General features: G+C 41.3%; 1 protein-coding gene across 4 annotated transcripts in view; it reads right to left on the bottom strand.

Annotated features, from left to right (window-relative positions):
* Positions 1–20,530, bottom strand: part of B3GALT1 (beta-1,3-galactosyltransferase 1) — a 339,454-nt gene that overhangs the window by 169,594 nt on the left and 149,330 nt on the right. For all 4 annotated transcript variants that reach the window (XM_079982470.1, XM_079982469.1, XM_079982472.1 and 1 more), the window contains exon 3: positions 19,042–19,206. The gene's annotated coding sequence lies outside the window, so the exon portion shown is untranslated. The remainder of the gene's footprint in view (positions 1–19,041; positions 19,207–20,530) is intronic.

Below are 20,530 nucleotides of genomic sequence, written 5' to 3'. Positions count from 1 at the left end.
ATTGAAAGCTTTTGCAGATGACTTGGTAATAACATTACAGGAGCCAGAATCTAGTACGAAAAGAGTTTTGGAACTGATATATGAGTTTGGTCGGGTGGCGGGATTCAAATTGAATAAGCAAAAAACTAAGGTTTTGGTAAAAAATCTGACATCTTTGGAAGCAGAAAGGTTTCAGAATGAGACAGAGTTAAATGTGGTTAAAAAAGTGAAGTACCTAGGGGTTAATTTGACTGCTAAAAATTTGAATTTATTTAAAGATAATTATGAAAAATGCTGGTCAGAAATTAAAAAGGATTTAGAAATTTGGTCAAGATTGAAACTTTCCTTGCTGGGTCGAATTGCAGCTATAAAGATGAATGTATTGCCAAAGATGTTGTTTTTGTTTCAAACTCTACAGATTGTGGACAGAGTGGAATGTTTTGGAAAATGGCAGAAAGATATTTCTAAATTTATCTGGCAGGGCAAAAAGCCCCGAATAAAATTTAAAATATTAACTGATGCAAAAGAAAGAGGGGGGTTTGCCCTGCCAGATTTAAAGTTATATTATGAAGGTGCAGCTTTCTGCTGGATGAAAGATTGGTTACTACTTGAGAACACTGATGTCCTAGATCTGGAAGGGTTTAACAATGCTTTTGGTTGGCATGCATACTTGTGGTATGACAAGGTGAAGATTCATAAAATGTTCAAAAACCATATTGTCAGAAAAGCAATATTTATTGTCTGGACAAAATATAAAGACTTACTAGAAAGTAAGACCCCGAGATGGCTATCACCAATGGAGGCTAAGGCCCGGAAAAGACTCAATATGGAGGCCTGTTGGCCGAAATATTGGGAAATAATAGAAAAAATTGGAGACAAATGGAGGTTGCAGAGCTTGGAGAAATTAAAGAATAAGGTGCAAGATTGGTTACACTACGCTCAAATTCAAGAGGTTTTTATATTGGATAAAAAGATAGGATTCCAGGTGGAGAAGTCGAAATTAGAGACAGAACTGTTGGAACCAAAGACTAAGGTACTTTCGAGAATGTATAACTTGCTGCTTAAATGGAACACACAGGATGAGACTGTTAAATCAGCCATGATAAAATGGGCTCAGGATATTGGGTATAACATTATGTTTGAGGACTGGGAAAGGTTATGGACCACCGGAATAAAATTCACGGCATGTAATGCCTTGAAGGAGAATATTATGAAAATGATATATAGGTGGTACATGACCCCAGTCAAGCTTGCAAAAATATATCACCTGTCTGATAATAAATGTTGGAAATGTAGAGAGGCTGAGGGGACATTCTTCCACCTCTGGTGGACATGCCCAAAAGTGAGGGTCTTCTGGGAAATGATCTATAATGAACTAAAAAAGGTATTTAAATATACCTTCGTTAAGAAACCGGAGGCCTTCCTCTTGGGCATTGTCGGCCAGAAAGTGTCAAAGAAGGACAGAAGTTTCTTTATGTATGCGACAACAGCAGCAAGAATACTTATTGCAAAGTATTGGAAGACACAAGACTTGCCCACACTGGAAGAGTGGCAGACGCAATTGATGGATTATATGGAATTGGCTGAAATGACTGGCAGAATCCGAGACTTGGGAGAAGAAACAACGGAAGAGGACTGGAAGAAGTTTAAGGACTATTTACAAAAACAATATAAGTTGTATGAATGTTAAGTATCTGCACGATTTAGAAAATCTCAGTTCCAGCAAATAGATTTTGTAAAATAGAAAATTAAGTTATAAGTAAGAAAAGGTCGAAATTTAAGGCAACAATATGTTTAAATTTAAGGTGTGAGTAAATGATAAAAATTATCTTAAATTTAGAAGTATAATATTTGGAAAGTACAAAATAAGGTATGAAACAAGGTAATAATTTGCTGATATTTTTAATATAAATAATGCAGGGTAAAGGAGATGTGAGGAAGTCCAGTTAGTTATATATAAAAAAATTGTATTGAATGGTTGTTTTTTTTCTTTTTCTTTTTTCTTTTTTATTTTCTTTTTTCTATATGGTTTTTTGGTGTATTTGTTCTGGCTTTTTTGTGTACTATTTTTTGGTGAAGGGATCTTGTATGTATATTGTGTACTATGAAAATTTAATAAAATATTTTTAAAAAAATAAAAATAAACTTTGCATGAAAAATCGGGTTGGCAAAAACGGAACTTGACAGCGCCATCCGGTGTCACAGAGTTAGAATGCATAGACAACACATACAGGGCACTTTTTCTTTACCAATATAGCTGAGTCCTGAGTTACATATGGAAAATGAGAGTTTGTGATGCAGGAAAAAAAATGAGGCAACATTATCTTTACTTTTGTGTTGTTTCTTTTGCTTTTGATAAGGCATCGCTGATGGGCTCCCCATCCTGTCACTTCTTTCATCACAGTGTCAAGAACGAACACAGGAATAATAGAGAGCCTACTTGTGCAACTCACTTCAGAACTAAGTGGCACAGAAACAAGCAGCAACTAAAACAAGGAACGGATTCAAATTACAGGAAAAGAGATTCTGGCTAAACATCAGGAAGAACTTTCGAAGAGTAGGAGCAGTGGAATGGACTCCCTCAAAAGATGGCAGGCTCTCTTTCGCTGGAGGTTTTTCATCAGAGGCTGGCTGGCTATCTGTCAGGGATGCTTTAGATGAGATTTCTGTGTTTTAGGGAGTTGGACTAGATGACCCTTTGGGAGTTGGGTCCTTTCCAATTCTATGGTTCTATGAATTTGAGGCTGCAGTATTTATTGCATTTTATGGTTTTAATGATGGTTCTTATCATTGCAGTCCTTGTGTTGTTTGCTGTGCTGCACTCCAGGCCCTGGCGGAGGAACAAGAGTGTGGGGGGAGCGCACCGCCCCTGGCAGCGAGATCCTGATGGGGTGCCATCATGGCTGCCCCACCGCCCACGCTGGGTGGCGCGCCCCTACAGATGGCGCGCCATGCCACCAGGACGCATGTCAGCCCTGCCCCTGCCTGCTCTCCACCCCCCAGTGCTGAAGCATGAAGCTCCACCACTGACTCCAGGTTGGAAGCAGAATGGAGTATAGAAATATGAAACAAAGAAGAAGAGCTGGGCTGCTGGATCAGACCAAAAGCCCCTCTAGGTGAGCATCCTGTTCTCCTTAAAGCCAACCAGATGGGGTGCCTGCAAGCAGGTCACAAGCACGACAGTACTCTCCTCGCTTGTGGAGCCAACGGCTGGTATTCAGACGCACACTGCCTCTGGCAGTGGATCTAGGTCTATGCTTTGTTACTGTGAATGTAAAAGAGCCACCTGGATTGAGGCAAAGGCTCTTCTAAGTCCAGCATTATGTCCCCACAGTGACCAACCAAATGTTGACAGGAACCGCCAATATGGATGATTTCCTCTTTTCTCTCCTCTATATTGTGCGGCTCCTCACCACTATAGCATTAAGTGGGGCACATGAATTCCAGAATATATGCTGCATGTGGTTGGAAGAGTGAATAACTCTTGCTTTGCTTTTTTAATGCATCTCCTCCTCCCTCAGAAGCATTAGCAGAAGATGACAGAAAAGGAGCAGAGGCATCTGTTACCTTCTCACAAGAGCACTGAAGTCCCCAATGGCAAGAAATTTACCTTTTCTTAACACTCAGGAAAAACACCTGCCACATTTCCAAGACCAGTGGTTTCTTAGGGACTAGTTCCATTAGTTAGAATGCACCTGGTAAAAATGGAGAGAGAGAGAGAGAGAGAGAGAGAGAGAGAGAGAGAGTTGCCAGATCCAGTTGAACACAGAGATGAACACCTCTGTCTCCCTCAACAGCATATAAACACTTCATTTTCATTCATTAGTGAAGAAAATTAAATAAAAGTAATCCTTCATACACTTTGCCCACCTGCTTGCATGATAGATCAGGGCCTGAAAAAACTGCAAAAATTAGCAGATGGGATCTCGTAGCAATTTCCCTTTGAAAAAACATTTTTGTATAAAATACTCAAGAGCCAGAGTTGATCTGGCTCTGCAGGACTAGCTTCTCAAAAGGAAATAGAGGGGAGCGAGCAGCAGACATGCAAGAAGGGTCCAATGGCTTCTTATAGGCGTCTGGCTGGCCACTGTGGGAAATGGCAGGTAGGATGCTGAACAGGATGTGATCCAGCCGTGCTCTCCTTATTTTCTTAAGGGTGTGCTGCTTTGGATCACTGTCCACTCCAGATGATGTGGTTTGCCAGCATGATGCAATGTCAAAGCCATCTGTTGGAGCTTCTTCTTATTCACATACTGTACAGATGTGTTTGTGTTCATTTATTATTGGTGGCACCTGTCTGTCTTGAGAGACAATGGCGTACGACTCTGTGTGTGTGTGTGTGTATGGGAGTGTGTATGGAGGCCCTGGGCTGCCCAGATGACCAGACCGCTTCTTGGCCTCACTGACGTGATCCAAAGGAAAGCAGAGCAATACGCTTGGCACCAGCTTGGCTGCAGGAGTTGCTGGAAGAAGGCATACAACAAGGCGCCATTCAATTGTATTGTGGACTCATCTCCATATCTGTGTAAGCTTTACTCCTCAGCCTTTTCTCCTCCCAAAAATATCCCACAAGGCAGCAGAGGTTCAGGACCAGAGTTTTCCTTCACCTAGATGGGCTACCTTCCCAGGTTGATGAGCCCCATCTGCCCCTCGCTTCCCTCTACAACTTGTTCAGAAACCACCTTCCTGATATTAACATTAATACTGCAAGACTACAAATGGCAACCTCAATGCTTGTTTTATAAGCTGCCAAGACAAATTTACCAAATTCATATTTTTTTTTTAAAAAAATCCTCTGTGCACTCCCTCAAAGACACAAGCAGAGCTGTCACCCAGTTACACAAATTCTAGTTAAGTGATCATGTGATCAGTTGATCAAGTTGACTACTCAGTTAATCAGATAATTAAGATGAATGCGCAGATAACACACACAATAGTTTTGAAGGAGAAAGCATTTATTATTAGATGCAGGCCTGTTTTGTAGCAGATATCACCTTCAAGAGGGTATGTCAAATACTTCATTTAGGATGGTGCTTGCCGCTGGCAATTTTGAAAAGTAGTAATATACTACTACTATATAGATGGTTTCTATATAGTCAGTATCCAAATCTCAATGAAAACAAAAATGAAATATCCCACTGCATCTGAATGACAGAAGGCTACACACTGCAGTGTCTCACATTAAGTCATTTCTGAAAAATAACAAAGGATTTCAACATGTCAAAAGTGAACTCCCTGCTCAGAAACATGAATTGATACCTCAATTAAATCCATGAAATAATGCACCTGTGATCCTGAAATTATAATATCAGCCCTTTGGCTAACCCTTCAAACGAGCCTTAATTAAATACATTGGTACCTTGGTTTTTGAATGGAATCCGTTCCAGAAGCCTGTTTGGCTTCTGAAACATTCAAAAACTGAGGCGTGGCTTCCTATTGGTTGCAAGAGCTTCTTGCACTCAGTGGAAGCCGCCTCGTTCAGGTCCCAACAAAGTTCGCAAACGGAAGCATTTACTTCCAGGTTTTTGGCGTTCAAGAACCGAAACGGAGATGTTCAGGAACTGAGGTACCACTGAGGTATATGTTCTCAAAAGGAAGCTTACATTGGTCAATAGCTAACGTTTTCAGTTTTGCTAGTTAAAACATGTCCTAGAAACTTACTTTATCATATTCAAGTACACAGAAGTACTTGATTAGTACATTACTTTTAGTTTGCTAAAAACTGTAGATTGAGCATTGTGCCATAAATAATATTAAAAGGTTTCCATTGAAATAAAATCCCAATGATTTTCTAGGCTTCAGGGGCACATCTTTCTTTTTATTGCTTCAAGGGGGTCCATTTCTTCCTGGAGTACCAATATTTTGGAGAACAGTCTGTCTGACTGTTCAGCTCTGCCTGAAGGAGCAGTGCTCCCAAAAGCACTTGCAGAGTTTCCTCTCACTGGTTAGTGGAAGAGGGGAAGAATGTACTCTCTGTGAAAAGCAGCGAAGGCTGCACCCCCTCCTAAGGGAACGTGGAAATGGGCTTTATGAGTGCAGTAAGGGCTGTGCAGCTTGAAGACCTCTGGATCAGAGCCAGTGTTGCAGAATGCAAATCTACCCCTCTCAGTTGGGAATCCTGGAGGAATTCAACTGCCGAGAAGTCCTATACAAAACTTGTGATTCTGCACCATAATAATAATAATAATAATAATAATAATAATAATAATTATAATTATAATTATAATAATAATAATTTATTATTTCTACTCTGCCCATCTGGCTGGGTTTCCCAGCCACTCTGCTCAGCTTTCAACAGAACATTAAAAAGAGAATAAAACTTCAAACATTAAAAACTTCCCATTTGAGACAAAGCTTCAGATCAGAACTCAACTATCCAGCAGAATTAGCACTTGCTTGAATGTTACATTGCAGCTCAACAGAGGACCTATCAAAGGATATGTTTGAATATTTATTCTGAGAGAAGACACACTTTTAAATGCATGTTTTGAGATTAACGTAGAAATGAAATATGTGCAAAGGTGACATGGGCCAAAATGGACGGATTCATATATCCCTTCTCTTAGAGAGTAGGAATGTGAACTTTTTGGGGGTGTGGGTGTGCCAATCTGCAAGTGGAAACCTGTTCTGCATATGTATCGTTCCTAGTGGCTGAGGACACTTGTGGGTTTGAGAAAAACAGTCATAGGAAAAGAATGCATATACACATTCCACTAACATTAATTAAGCAACAATCAATGGAAGAAAGGGACACAGGGAGATTCGTAGGGATATTTATGTATATGGTTAGGAGCAAAAGAAAAAAAAATGTCTAATTGACTGCGAAAGTGGTCACCAAAGAATAGGCTACGGAATCTAACAAATAAAAGAGCCTTTTGTTAGTTGTTTTCTAGTCTTCAAGCTTAATGCGGAGTTTAACATTACCGACAACCAAGACCATTTGGGAGAGAATGGCTTTGTGTTTCCACATTTTACAAGGTTAAACTGGCATTCTGAAGCCACTTAGCCCTGGCATGACTCTAGCAGACATTAAAGCAGAAGAACGTTTTCCACTGTATGGTTAGACAACTGTAGACAAGTTCTGTTCCATTTCTTCAAAACAGTGCTCATTTCCTAATTAACGAAACAAAGCTATATAATTGAGACACTCAAATTTGTCCTCTTATGTACCCCAAATAAGCTTTACTTTAAAAGCAACAATTACATACAATTGTCTGTTTTTGTTGTTTTCTTTTAAAAGATGATGCCTACAATAATGGCATTTCTGCAGAGAAACGTATATGTGTGATTAGTGTGATTACAATACAACAATAACCCATCACCGCTAACTATTATAAAACTGTAAACTATTATTCAGTACACTATAAAATTCAAAGCCTAATTGAAAATGCTAGTTTAGCATAATTCCCACAAGCCATCATTCTTTAATATTGTGAAATGAATGAGGTTTTCGTGGAGCTATTAATTGATACTGACAAGCAATAACCACTGGAATGAAACTCCAATTATGAGAGGCAATTAATCACTTTTACTGTCATCTGTGGTGTCAAACAAAATTCAATAAAGTTCTAAACAGTAAGAAAAAAGAGAGAGAGAGAAATGTATACCTCTTGTGGATGAATGCAATTCAAGCAAATCAGATAGCCTTTTGTTGAGGGAAATCATGTCAGTTCAAACATGTTATTTTTGCAGACGTAATAGGACATTTGACTTTCTGTTGTATTCCCCAAGATTAAATTTCCATCTGATTTAGACTTGCCATAATAAGGGTTTGTTCTGAAGCAGCTGGCATTGTCATGGCATAATTAACAACAAGCATGGGTTTGTGGCAGATAAATCATTAACAAAAAATATTCTACGGGATCCAGCTAAGTCATTTCTCAGTACTAAGATTCTAATTGCAGTTCTAAGATTCTAATGCTGTCCGTAACTTAGTTTTAGGGCCAGGGTGGACATAGTCTCCAATGAATATGGCTGTCAGGAGCTGGCAGGGCTTGAAATGAGAATTTCTGGTACTGTTACAGTTTCCCTGTGTGTTGAAGCATTAGAACTGTTGCTTGGAACATCTTGTTTGTAATGAACTAATCTGGGGCATTGGACTGCCCCCACCCATCACTCTAGGTCTATAAGAGACTTCCCGTTTGACTTTGGAATTTACAACCAACATCAACAATGGGCTTCTTGGCTCTGGCAAGTTTCTGTGTATCTGTTTCCTTAGCTTTCTCTTCTCGCTCAGCCCATTGGCTTCGACTATTGCCTACAATTCAGCCTTCGCAAGAGTCAAGCACCAAACTGAGAGGCACTTCCATGAAACCATTAACCACTGTATGCAACTCTTTGCAGGCCACAAGACAGTCAACTTTGCAGTTGGTCAGAAAAAGAGAAATGTTGTGAGCCATTAGGCAAGTGGGGCCATGAGTTACTCACACTCTTCAGGACTCTTCTGTATAAAGATGACTAGCTGATAGCAGCCCAATCAGTACCTATATTAATATAAAGCAAAAAAACAAACCCCCAGGCACCAAGGATATTAGATTTTGTAACATGCCTTGGGTTCATTTTCTTGCAGAGGGGTAGGATATACCTTTAGCTGCCATTCCAGAATGAGGCTTCTGTTAAACTCCCATTTCAAATATGACTGAATCTGCTCAGTATGCTGTTGGTTGCTTCCAGCCAGAACAATTGCCAAGTTAAAATATATGAAAATATTCACAACTTGTACTCTGGCCTTCAGAGGGGAGAAGAAAGGTACATCAAACGGATTACAGAATAACACAGTATTGATCCAAGAGACTACCCACACGGCCAGGAAAATGCGCTCAGGGCAAAACCACCCATTATGCTGAGAAACCTACATCTGTCAACCTGAATTGTGGAGGGGGGGGGGAGGCAGAGTGAAGATTTGTTGGGGAGAACTGTTGGATGGGAGCGGGGAATGGTAGTGTCAAATCCTTTCTGCACCTTCCAACTCTCCCCTGCAGATGGCTCCCCCAGTTATTTCTCCATGGAGCCAGCCTTTGAGATAGGAATGGGCAAATCCGGCCATTCTGGTTTTTCCCAGGTTCTCATTTTTCCAGCCAGTCCTCCACATTTCCATATCAGTTTGTGGTTGCTTTTTTTTTTTAAGATCCTTATTATTATTTTTTGGAAAATCCTTTAAAAAATAGGCATTTTAGTACAAATTTCTCCTGAAATACACAAGGTAGTGCAAATTTCAGCTAATGTTCACATTTTTGTATACAGTCTCCCCCAGTAGGATTCAAATTTGTGCATTCTTTTCACTCATAGGTGCATTTTCAAATGCTTCTTTTTTATAACCCTGGTACATGCATTCGCTTACACATTGCCTGACTGGAGAACTGCACTGAACAAATTTTGAAGAATGGCTGTGCTTGTGTGCTGTTTCAGAAAGCACAAATTAGCTAGCTTCAACTTGCTGGTGGAATATTTGCATGTGCCTCCTTTAATGTTGCCAATGGCTCTGGAGCATTTTCTCCACTGACCTATCCCATTCCTTTCCATCTTCACTAGCTGTGCTTGCAATTCATCAGCCCCTCCCCGTCCCTGGATAGGTAAAGGGCTATTCTGCACCAAGTTCCCCAAAAGCCTTTCCTCAAGAAGCTAGGGCCAACCCTCTTTCATAGTTTTCAAAACTGACAAAAATGTACTGTACAATTCCAACATAGCTTAATAACACAGGTGCTTAAGGAGGGGTTGAGGGAAAACCAAAAGCAGTTGAACCATCTCATCCAACACCTTGCCAGGCCTGCTTGGAGATTCAGAAGGCATCAGATCCTTCAGATCCAGGTCAGTCCCAGGCCACCTTCCAAGCCACCCATAGAATGACCCCTTAGTACTTCTGTCGACACCAGAGCTCTGACATTAGTAGGACAAGGATGCAGGTGCTTCTATGGAAAAGAGGCACCTGACACCAGACCTCTCTTGCTTTGATGTCTTTGCGTTGTTTCTTATGACCTTGGGATGCCCGCCTGAGGACGACAGCATTGCAGAACGAGAAATGCTTTAAAACACAACTACAAAATGCAAACAATAAAATATCTTATGATGCCATATCTCTTTTGCCACCTCCAATAATTAAGAAAAGAACATTTCCAGTAACAAACATCCTTCATTTCATCTCTACGTCTTTTCTTTTCTTTTTAATTCTCCCTTTCAACAATATCTTGGATTTTTCCTAGCCAGCCAAAGACAGATGGAACACTTTGTCCTGTCTGGTATCTAGCCCACACAATTATTCCAGCAATAAACACATTAGCACTATCAATGAAGGCCAAATTATTATATGAGCCTAAATCAATTTCTGCAACATATTTCCAGAATTGTCTTTTCTACTATAGATGGGGTAAGGAAACAGGTGCGCCGGGACCTTCTAAGTCCCTGCCCCCTTAGCAATCCATAAATTCTTCCTAGAACAACTTCCTGCCTTGTGCTGGCCACCAAGAAAACTCTTTATCTTGTCTCCAGATTCTCCTGTGCTCTTGAGGTTCTCCTCAGTGTCATGATACTCAGGTGACTTCCAGGTGACCTGCTTATTGAGCATTTATCTTGATTTGTTGTGGGGAGGTTAGAAGACGTCAGCTATCTACTGAGCTTTCATCCTCCTTTGCTTGCAGGAAGGATACTTCCCATGCTTCCCAAAGCATCTCCCCACGGCTTTCCATGAAGCATTAGGAGAAGAAGGTTTGCTGTGCAAGACCTCCAAATCAACTTTAATTGTGCTACCTGAATTTGCCAGTGCGTGATTCACTCCTGCCTTAAAAACAGCGACAGTCTGGAAGCAGCCTCTGTTTGTGTGTCTGCTTGCTCATTCCTGCTCCAGCTCTTCCAGTCACCCAGCTGCATCCTCCTGGGGAGGAAACCTACCGGTAATTCTATCACCCACTTCCTGTCCTCCCTCTAAAGAATAACAGTAGCTATGCCCAAAGGAATCCTTTAATAGCTTGCAATATATGTAAATAGGTCAAGCCATTGGATCTCACACTGTTTAAAATTCCATTATCAAGACATCATAATCGTCCCTACAGCTCACAGTCCTTCCAATATTAGATGAAACAGTACTGAGATTCTACATCATCCCACCCCCCAAAAAACGCTTGGGTTTTTTTTGGCTCCAATTCAAGGCACCTTTCTTTCCCTTTACTATGACTTCAAATGAATTGAAAGACCTTTAAGAGGAGGAGAACCCATCACACAACTAATATGCAGTACGTAATGACAATGGTTTTGTCAGCGATTAAATTAAGCAGACTTCCCATTTGACCTCAGATGCTTCCAAGCATCTGAGAGGGAGAAAAGTATCTCTCTTGGCTGGGAGTTACTCTTGTGGCTTTACTACTTAGATGTTTTGATATAATTTGGGGTCATTACAAGACAGCCAACAGGCTATAATCAAAGGAGTGAGTTCTTTTGAGCTGCTTCCAAACAAGAGTCAATATTTTCAGCAACTTTAACATAGTAGTTCCATTCCATTCCATATATATATGATTTAAAAATTGAGTTTCTCTTGTTCAAAGGCCAACTTTGGCTGTCCACATCGAAAAACAGCAAAAGCCATTTCCAGCATTTTCATCTTTTTTACATTTTAGCAAAGACAGTTTTATTATCAGGGAAACTGACTTTTGCCAAACACTTGGAAAATTTTAATACTGGGGAGGGGGGCACACCACAAAGGAAATATTCAATGTGCAGCTTTCAAAGAAATGTCTGGTCTGTCAAACATCATTTTTCTCACATTCACTGAAAAATAATAGGGATGCAAATGCAGATATGCCAAACGCAACAAAACCCCAGAGCTTTAAAAGAAATCATTGTGCTCTTCTCTTAACTGGCAGACAAATTAATTTTAGTGGGATGATTCTGAAAAGTTCATGCTCTGGCAACAATTGCTTATGACATTTTAAAGAAAGGGGGTTCTCATTCCAGAAATTATTTAAAGTTGTTCAAATTCTAGTGGCTGATAATGTAAAGAAAGCAAACAGGATGGCCATAGATTTCAACAATAGAGGGCAGCAGTTTAAAAATCAGGGCTACCCTGTTGTAAAACACACACACACACACACACACAGAGAGAGAGAGAGAGAGAGAGGAGTTGTATCTTCTGATGATTATTGGAGACTATTGGTGTCATGTAGAAGCACAGTGGGTATAAGCGCTATTAACTCACTTCCTATGAGATTGGGTGATACTATCCTAAGAAACTGCCTTATACCATGTCAGACTATTTGTCCATGTGGCTCAGTATTGTCTGTTTTGACTGCCAATGGCTCTCTAGAGTCTCAGAAAAAGCTTCTTTTTATAAATAAATGTAAAAGTCATTGGTATGTGTTGGTGCGGCTGTCCTACAAGTTACTTCCATGCAAGCACCATATTGTAGCATTGTGCAAAGGGAAACGAGCTACATGACTGATTGCTATGGGAACGGGAACAGTGATATTTAGATTTCTGATACTAAGGTTATTACATATATGCACATTATAACAACTAAATATGGACCATACATAAGGTATTTCTCATATAAGACATGTGTTGCCATTTTCTCTTATGCTGTCTTGTGAGGGGGAACATCTGTAACAAGAGGGGTTCTATATGTGTTCAACTCACAACCAGGACACACAGACAGGCTTTGCATCAGATTTTGTTACATCCCAGATTCAGAACCTAATAAAGTAGGGCTGCCACAAGTCCGGATTTTCCTGGACATTACCAGGATTTCAAAGGCGGAATTGATGGTGATGGACTATATGGAACTGGCGGAAATGACTGGCAGAATCCGAGACCAAGGAGAAGAGTTGGTGGAAGAAGATTGGAAGAAATTTAAAGTTTATCTACAGAAACATTGTAAAATTAAAGAATGTTAGAAGGATGTTGGAATGAAGCAATGTGGTTTTAGCAGAAATGATATAAAGGATTAAGTAAAAATGGATTGTTAATAGGTGAAAGAACAGAACGTAAAATCATAGTATATTAAGATAAATTATTAGGATAGAAATAAAGATGGAAAGGATTTGCTGAAATATCTAATTGAATTAGAATACAAAAAAGGGAGGTGTGAGGAGGTCAAGGAAATAAGCAAAGGAAAGAAAGGTATGTAAAGGATTGTTTGTTTGTTTTTAATTATCTGCATCTTTTTTCTGTTTTTGTTGTTGTTGTTGTTTTTCCTTTGTTCTTGTACTGCTCTGTATTTTTTTCTGTTTAAATATGTTCCTTATTTTTTCTTTTTGTAACCTTTAAAATCTCAATAAAAATCTATTGAAAAAACAAAAACAAAAAACAAAAAAAACAAAGGCGGAATTGATGTCCAGGGGGGATTTCTGAAAGGCGGCGCTTTGCCTTGGATCTTAAGCAAGCCAATCGAAAAATCGCAGGTATTTTGGTGTTTTTGTAAAAACAAAAAACAAACCCCAAACCCCCACACTCAATAATTTTAGGGTTTACCCCCAAAAAGCTCATATTTTGGGGGTCTTCCTAAAAAAAGTTCAACAACTTTTGGGGTCTCCAGGTTTTTACTCTTTGAAATATGGCAACCATAAATGAAGTGATTCAGCTCAACCCATAATTTGTCCAGAACAGGTAGAGGCAGCCCCAGATCACCCACCCACCAGGGCTGTCAAAAGGATTGATGGACTGGCATCGAGGGGAGGGGGAGCGGATATACAAGCAACCTGCATGCACCCCCACCTTCCAACGACATTTAATTAGGGGTTTAAGCCCCAATTAAACACTGTGCAATGCCCCTGAATTGGGTCAGGTCAGTCAGAGATCATCGTGGGTCAGTCTGGGGCTGCTCCAAAACACCTGATTCGGGTCCAAAATTGGATTGCAGGGCCCATGCATAGCCCTACATACTGCTTAAGTGACCAATTCAGGAGCTGATAAGGTGAGCGCTAGCCCATGAAAGCTTACAGCAAAATAAGTTTTTAGGATGGCACATGACTCACTGCTGTTTTTGTGGCAAAAGGCCAATGGGGTTACTCCTCTAGAATCTGTAGCAATAAAAGATAACCCCTGGAGAACTTAGCCTTTCTAAATAAACCAATAGTATGGTAAAAGAAACTGCCATACTGAGCTCCACATGAAGTGTCCTCGTAGGCTACATGCTCTGAGAACACGGGGCACATGGTGTCCTTTTCCACAGCTGGCCATGCATGCGCATCATCCGATGGTTCATAGCCAAAGTTTTCCACTGAATACACAGCAACTTTCTTCATTGCTAAAAGAACCCACTTAAATCTTTCATGCCGTGAGATGCCTTTGGAATGTGCTGCAGTATTTAAAGTCCAAACCCACAGAATTCAATTTGGTAGCGAGGGCAATTTCTCTTTTTGCCATAGCCTGCCAGTTTATTACATTGCAACAGGATTATTTTAATGCAAAACACAGAAACTTGACTAAATAGTTCACCATCCAAGAAGTAAACGCAACAGAAGATGCGGAGCAAATCAAATACAGTTGTTCCAGTGCTTTATTCCCAAATATTTTATAAGCCTTCAGCCTAACTCCAGCAGATGGAATGAGGACAAGTCAGGCTCTGAGCTGATTTTTGCAATCGGTAAAATACAGCCTTAAGACTACAAAACCTATGGCGCATATGAAAAACACAGCAGCGACAACAAACAAGGAGAATCTTTACTTTGCCGGGGGCTCTTTGTTAAATCTTGAGTTTCACTCCTCTGCCTCTCGGGAGCCAGCAGTGATGCTCGGTGTTCGGAAGGCAGGTGAGCAACACCAGCTTGTCCTATTGAATGCCACTGGCTTCTAAAACACGTTTTGGACACCAATTAACTTCAAGCTGTTATTTAAAGTGTGTGACCCTTTACGTTTTAACTGTTGGCATTTGCTGCATCTGGAAATCAGTGTCAAAATACCCTGACATATTCTGATATCAATTAGTGGATGTGGATAAAGCATTTGCCCTTTTGGTTTTTTATTTTTACCCCAGGAGAATACACAGGCAAAAACTGAAATAGCTCTGACCAGGTAGGTTCTGTCTCTGGTTCTGTATAATGTTACTATGACCACCGTTATGCACATGCCTTACACCACAGCTTTCCAAACTGTGTGTCGCGATACACACAGTGTGCCAGCTGCAGTGTGTCACTCGAATGCTCCCCGCGCTCCTCCTGGGGATGGAAAGGGGCTAGTTTAACCTCTGGTTTGCTAGTAATACTGAATTACAGTGTCACAAAATGATGCATGTCCACAAAGTGAGTCACCAACCTGAAGTTTGGAAAGCTCTGCTTACATGCATAAGAGTCCTAGATTCACTTCCAGGTATGGAGTACTGAGATTTAAGGAAGGCCATGGGGTTTCAAATAAAACAACAACAACAACAACAACAACAACAACACATTGGAAGGCCATGGCTCATGGGCAGAGCGCATGCTTTTCATGCAAAAATCCTCAAGTTCAACTCCTGGAATGTCTAGACACAACTGGGAAAGACCCCTGTCTGGAATCCTGAGGAGCTGCTGCAAGTCAGTGTTGACAATACTGAATTTGGTGGACCAGTGGTCTGATTTGGTATATGGCAACTCGCTATGCTCCTTTCTGTGGGTATTTGCAGGCAAAGAAGCTCGCTGTCCCTTGAGCTCTGTGACACAGTGGCACAGTGAGTGCTTCGGTTCTGTCACTGCTGCAGAAGGTCGCAAGTGGGATAATGAGATGGAACGAAGCTGCATGAAGACGGAACCCACTGTTTAAAGGCACAGTCTGAAAGTGAACCAAGAATGGATGTGGACAAACTATTTGCCTTTTTTTAACACCAGGATAATGCACAGTCTCCCTGCTTATTTAACTTATATGCAGAATTCATCATGCGAAAGGCTGGGCTGGATGAATCCCAAACTGGAATTAAGACTGCCGGAAGAAATATCATCAACCTCAGATATGCAGATGACACAACCTTGATGGCAAAAAGTGAGGAGGAATTAAAGAACCTTTTATTGAGGGTGAAAGAGGAGAGCGCAAAATATGGTCTGAAACTCAACATCAAAAAAACTAAGATCATGGCCACTGGTCCCATCACCTCCTAGCAAATAGAAGGGGAAGAAATGGAGGCAGTGAGAGATTTTACTTTCTTGGGCTCCATGATCACTGCAGATAGTGACAGCAGTCATGAAATTAAAAGACGCCTGCTTCTTGGGATAAAAGTGATGACAAACCTAGACAGCATCTTAAAAAGCAGAGACATCACCTTGCCGACAAAGGTCTGTATAGTTAAAGCTATGGTTTTCCCAGTAGTGTTGTATGGAAGTGAGAGCTGGACCATAAAGAAAGCTGATCGCCAAAGAATTGATACTTTTGAATTATGGTGCTGGAGGAGACTCTTGAGAGTCCCATGGACTGCAAGAAGATCAAACCTCTCCATTCTGAAGGAAATCAGCCCTGAGTGCTCACTGGAAGGACAGGATCCTGAAACTGAGGCTCCAATACTTTGGCCACCTCATGAGAAGAGAAGACTCCCTGGAAAAGACCCTGATGTTGGGAAAGATGGAGGGCACAAGGAGAAGGGAACAACAGAGGATGAGATGGTTGGACAGTGTTCTCGAAGCTACCAGCATGAGTTTGACTGAACTGCAGGAGAAGATAGGAGTGCCTGGCGTGCTCTGGTCCATGGGGTCATGAAGAGTCGGACATGACTAAACGACTGAACAACAACAATGCACAGTCAAAACCAAAACAAAAATACACTAGGATCTTTAGCTAGCAGCTTTCCTTCAGGCAACTGTTTCATTTATTAAAAGCCACTTGCATTTTTAAATTAGATTTGCATTATTTTCACAGTGGATTAACCTGACACTTTGTTTTAAAAAAGAATCTGTGGGTTTTTCCACTCTTCCTCCTTGCTAAATCCTTCTCACTTGTCCCAATTTTGAAATAATTTAAGAATCTTTTTCTTTAATCCCTTTCAGTAAATGAATTTTTGTTAATGTTAATACCACTCAGCCTGTGGACATATTTGCTACAGCTACGCATATGGAGAATCTCTTTTGGAGATTATTGGATTAACATTTTTTGGAGATTACCCTAGAAAATCTGATGCATAGTTGCGTTGCAATTGTTGAAAAGCTTGGGATTTCTCAGCTTTGATTACTTTTGATTTGTCTGAGGGGCTTTTAAATAAAATAGTTGGGAGATTTCTTCCTGTTCAGATGTTCCTAATAGGATTACATTGTCTGTTCAGCACTAGGGCCTTGAAAATCGTCCACCAAGCTCTCTGTGGTATTTCACTCCTCCCCTCTGCCGTATCTCAATTAGATATCACACTGGTGTTATCAAGGACTACAGTAGGTTAACTTCTGATTATCATTCTATTCACCTTGAAATGTTCACTTCTCTTTTAATCCTTAGCACATTCCCAGAGGAAATAATAAATAATATCATGCCATATGGCAAATGGGATCAGCTGCAACTCCATGCAGCTTGAAGCTGAGGAGTACTGTCTCTTGTAACACAGCCATAGCTGGCATATAAAACCTGCTCCTGAATTCTCAGTAGAAGACAAAGAACTGGGCAAACCAGATCTCTGTACACAAAGTTAGGCAGAACTTTCTACTGTCCCTTCCCATTATGGCTCAGTCTATAACCTACTCTCCTCCAACTGAACCAACCCTCAGTCAACCTCCTCTCTAGGTGAGCAAACCTATGGACACCAACAATAGAATAATTTCCCTTTTTGTCGGTGACATTTACAACTAATTCAGAATGTGGCAGCTAGACTGGTGACTGGGAGTGGCCGCCGGGACCATATAATACCGGCCTTAAGGATCTACACAGGCTCCCGGTATGTTTCTGAGCACAATTCAAAGCGTCGGTGCTGACCTTCAACACCCTAAACGGCCTTGGCCTTGTATACCCGAAGGAGCATCTCTCAACATTGTTCTGCCCAGATACTGAGGTCCACCTCTGAGGGCCTTCTGTCGGTTCCCTCACTGCGAGAAGTGAAGTTACAGGGAACCAGGAAGAGGGTCTTCTCAGCAGTGACGCCCTTCCTGCAGAACACCCTCCCAGCAGATTACAAAGTGATAAAAGAACTACGCAGCTTTTAGAAGACATCTGAATGCAGCCATATATTGGGAAGTTTTTAATATTTGATGTTCTATTATGTATCTATATGTGCTGGAAGCTGCCCAGCGTGGCTGGGGCAAGCCAGACAGATGGGTGGGGTATAAATAATATTTTTATTATTATTATTTACCCAAGATTCAGGACAGACGAAAGAAAGTACTTCTTCACATAGCTAAATCATGGAATTTACTCTCAGAAGAGGTAGTGATTGCCACCAATGGGAGGCTATCAATGGCTTCCAGCCACAATGGTTCTGTTCTGCCTCTGTAGGCCAGTTGCTGGGAATCAGAAGTGGAGAGAGTGCCATTGTGCTCAAGTCCTCCTTTTGTGCTTTCCTTAGGTATCTGGCTGTTCACTGTGAGAATAAAATTCTGGACTACATGGGCCATTGGCCTAAGCCAGTAGGCTTTTCTTATGTTGACGCTTAGGATTGTGTTGTATAACAACCTGATTTAGTCCTCTTTTCTGTCACTCATACCGCAAACCCTTCTCACAACATAGTACCACCTCTCTCTCTCTCTTTTCGTTCAAATCCCCCAGTCTCAAATAAGTCCTAGCACATTTAACACACAACCTCTTTAACACACCCGTCTCATGTTAACTGTTGGCCTCAGGCCTTGGTCTCACCATCCATGTTTTGGGCTTGGCACATGAAGGCTTCTTCCATAATTTGGGATCCTGCAAGATTAGGATTCTACAGCACAGAAGGAGCTTGCACACATATACTAGGTTTGCCTTTAAAGAGAGCCCTTTCCGATGCATGAGGGGCAGTACAAATGGGAATATGGAGGTGCATGGGGAAATACATAGAGAAAAAGACCTGAATAGCAATAGATAGATAGATAGGAGACACATTAACATATTAATCTCTTGAGGATGGGGTGTGGGTTATTGTCCCCCCCCCCAAACATCAGAGAAATGTTACACTGTTTCCTCACAATTACATTTTTCAATGCAGCTTTCTGAATTACTCACCTAACTTCTCAAGACGTCCTGTTTTTTCTGCTTCCGTTTAAAAATCTGACATTCTTGCCATTGCATCGCCACACCCATCTTGTCAATAGTTCTTCATTCTCTGCCATACTTGACTGTGTCCACCCCACTTGACATCAAAGAGAATAGGGCTGCTTGATGCTGAACCTGTTTTTTTAAACAAAAAACAACAAACAAACCAAGAAAATTAGAGTTTATATCAGAAAAGCTCTTAATGACCTGTTTAGGGAGCAGACATTAAGATAATCCCAGCATGAATGAAGGAGAAAATAAAATCCAGTGGAACCTGCCTGTGCGGGGGTTGCCTTTAACTGATGGGCTGGTCAGCTGATTATCCTTTGGTGGAACGGGAGGAGCGGCTGAGAAGACAAGATGTTGTTTATTGGTTATTAGCTCAGCAGTGGTGCTAATGGTCAGCCACAGCTCACAGTCTGTTGAAGTTGTAATGGGGAATAAGCTTGCAGTTTTCCCTTACTGAACATGCCTGTGTGTTGGGCACTTGAGGCTAGCAGGCATCCTTCTGGAAGATTTAGGGCAGGGTAGCTTACTCCTCAAGATATTGCTGGACTACAATTCTCATTCTCCCTAACCATTGTCCAGGCTGGCTGAAGCTGATGGGAGTTGGAGTGCAATAACATCTGGATGACACCATGTTAGCCACTCATTAGTTAAGGGGAATGGAGATGGTGTAGGAAATTCTGCAGTGGGGCAAGTTCTATAGGATTTCTATCAATGTCCAAACAGAAGAGAGTAATGAATGGCTTTTGCTCTGTGGCAAGCAGTATTGAAGGAGCATCTCTCTCCACCCCCATCGTTCAGCCTGGACACTGGGATCCAGGACTGAGGGCCTTATGGTGGTTCCCTCACTGAGAGAAGTGAAGCTACAGGGAACCAGGCAGAGGGCCTTCTTGGTTGTGGCACCCACCCTGTGGAATGCCCATCAGATGGTATATAATGAGTAAAAGTAAAGGTAAAAGTAAAGGACCCCTGACAGTTAAGTCCAGTCACAAATGACTCTGTGGTTGTGGTGCTCATCTTGCTTTACTGGCCAAGGGAGCTGACGTTTGTCCGCAGACAGTTTTTCCGCGTCATGTGACCAGCATGACAAGCTGCTTCTGGTGAAACCAGAGTAGCGCACGGAAACACCGTTTACCTTCCTGCCGGAGCGGTACCTATTTATCTATTTGCACTTTTTGGGCGTGCTTTCGAACTGCTAGGTTGGCAGGAGCTGGGACCGAGCAATGGGAGCTCACTCCATCGTGGGGATTCGAACCGCTGACCTTCTGATCGGCAAACCCTAGGCTCAGTGGTTTAGACCACAGCGCCACCCGCGTCCCTATATAATGAGTAATTATATAACATTTAGGAAACATCTGAAGGCAGCCCTGTATAGGGAAGCTTTCTAAGGCTTAAATGTTTTACTATGTTTTTATATATGCTGGAAGCTGCTCAGAGTGGCTGGGGCAACCCA

Source organism: Podarcis cretensis (genome assembly GCF_951804945.1).
Source record: "Podarcis cretensis genome assembly, chromosome: 1".
NCBI lineage: Eukaryota > Metazoa > Chordata > Lepidosauria > Squamata > Lacertidae > Podarcis > Podarcis cretensis.
This window is presented reverse-complemented; position numbering and strand designations above follow the sequence as displayed.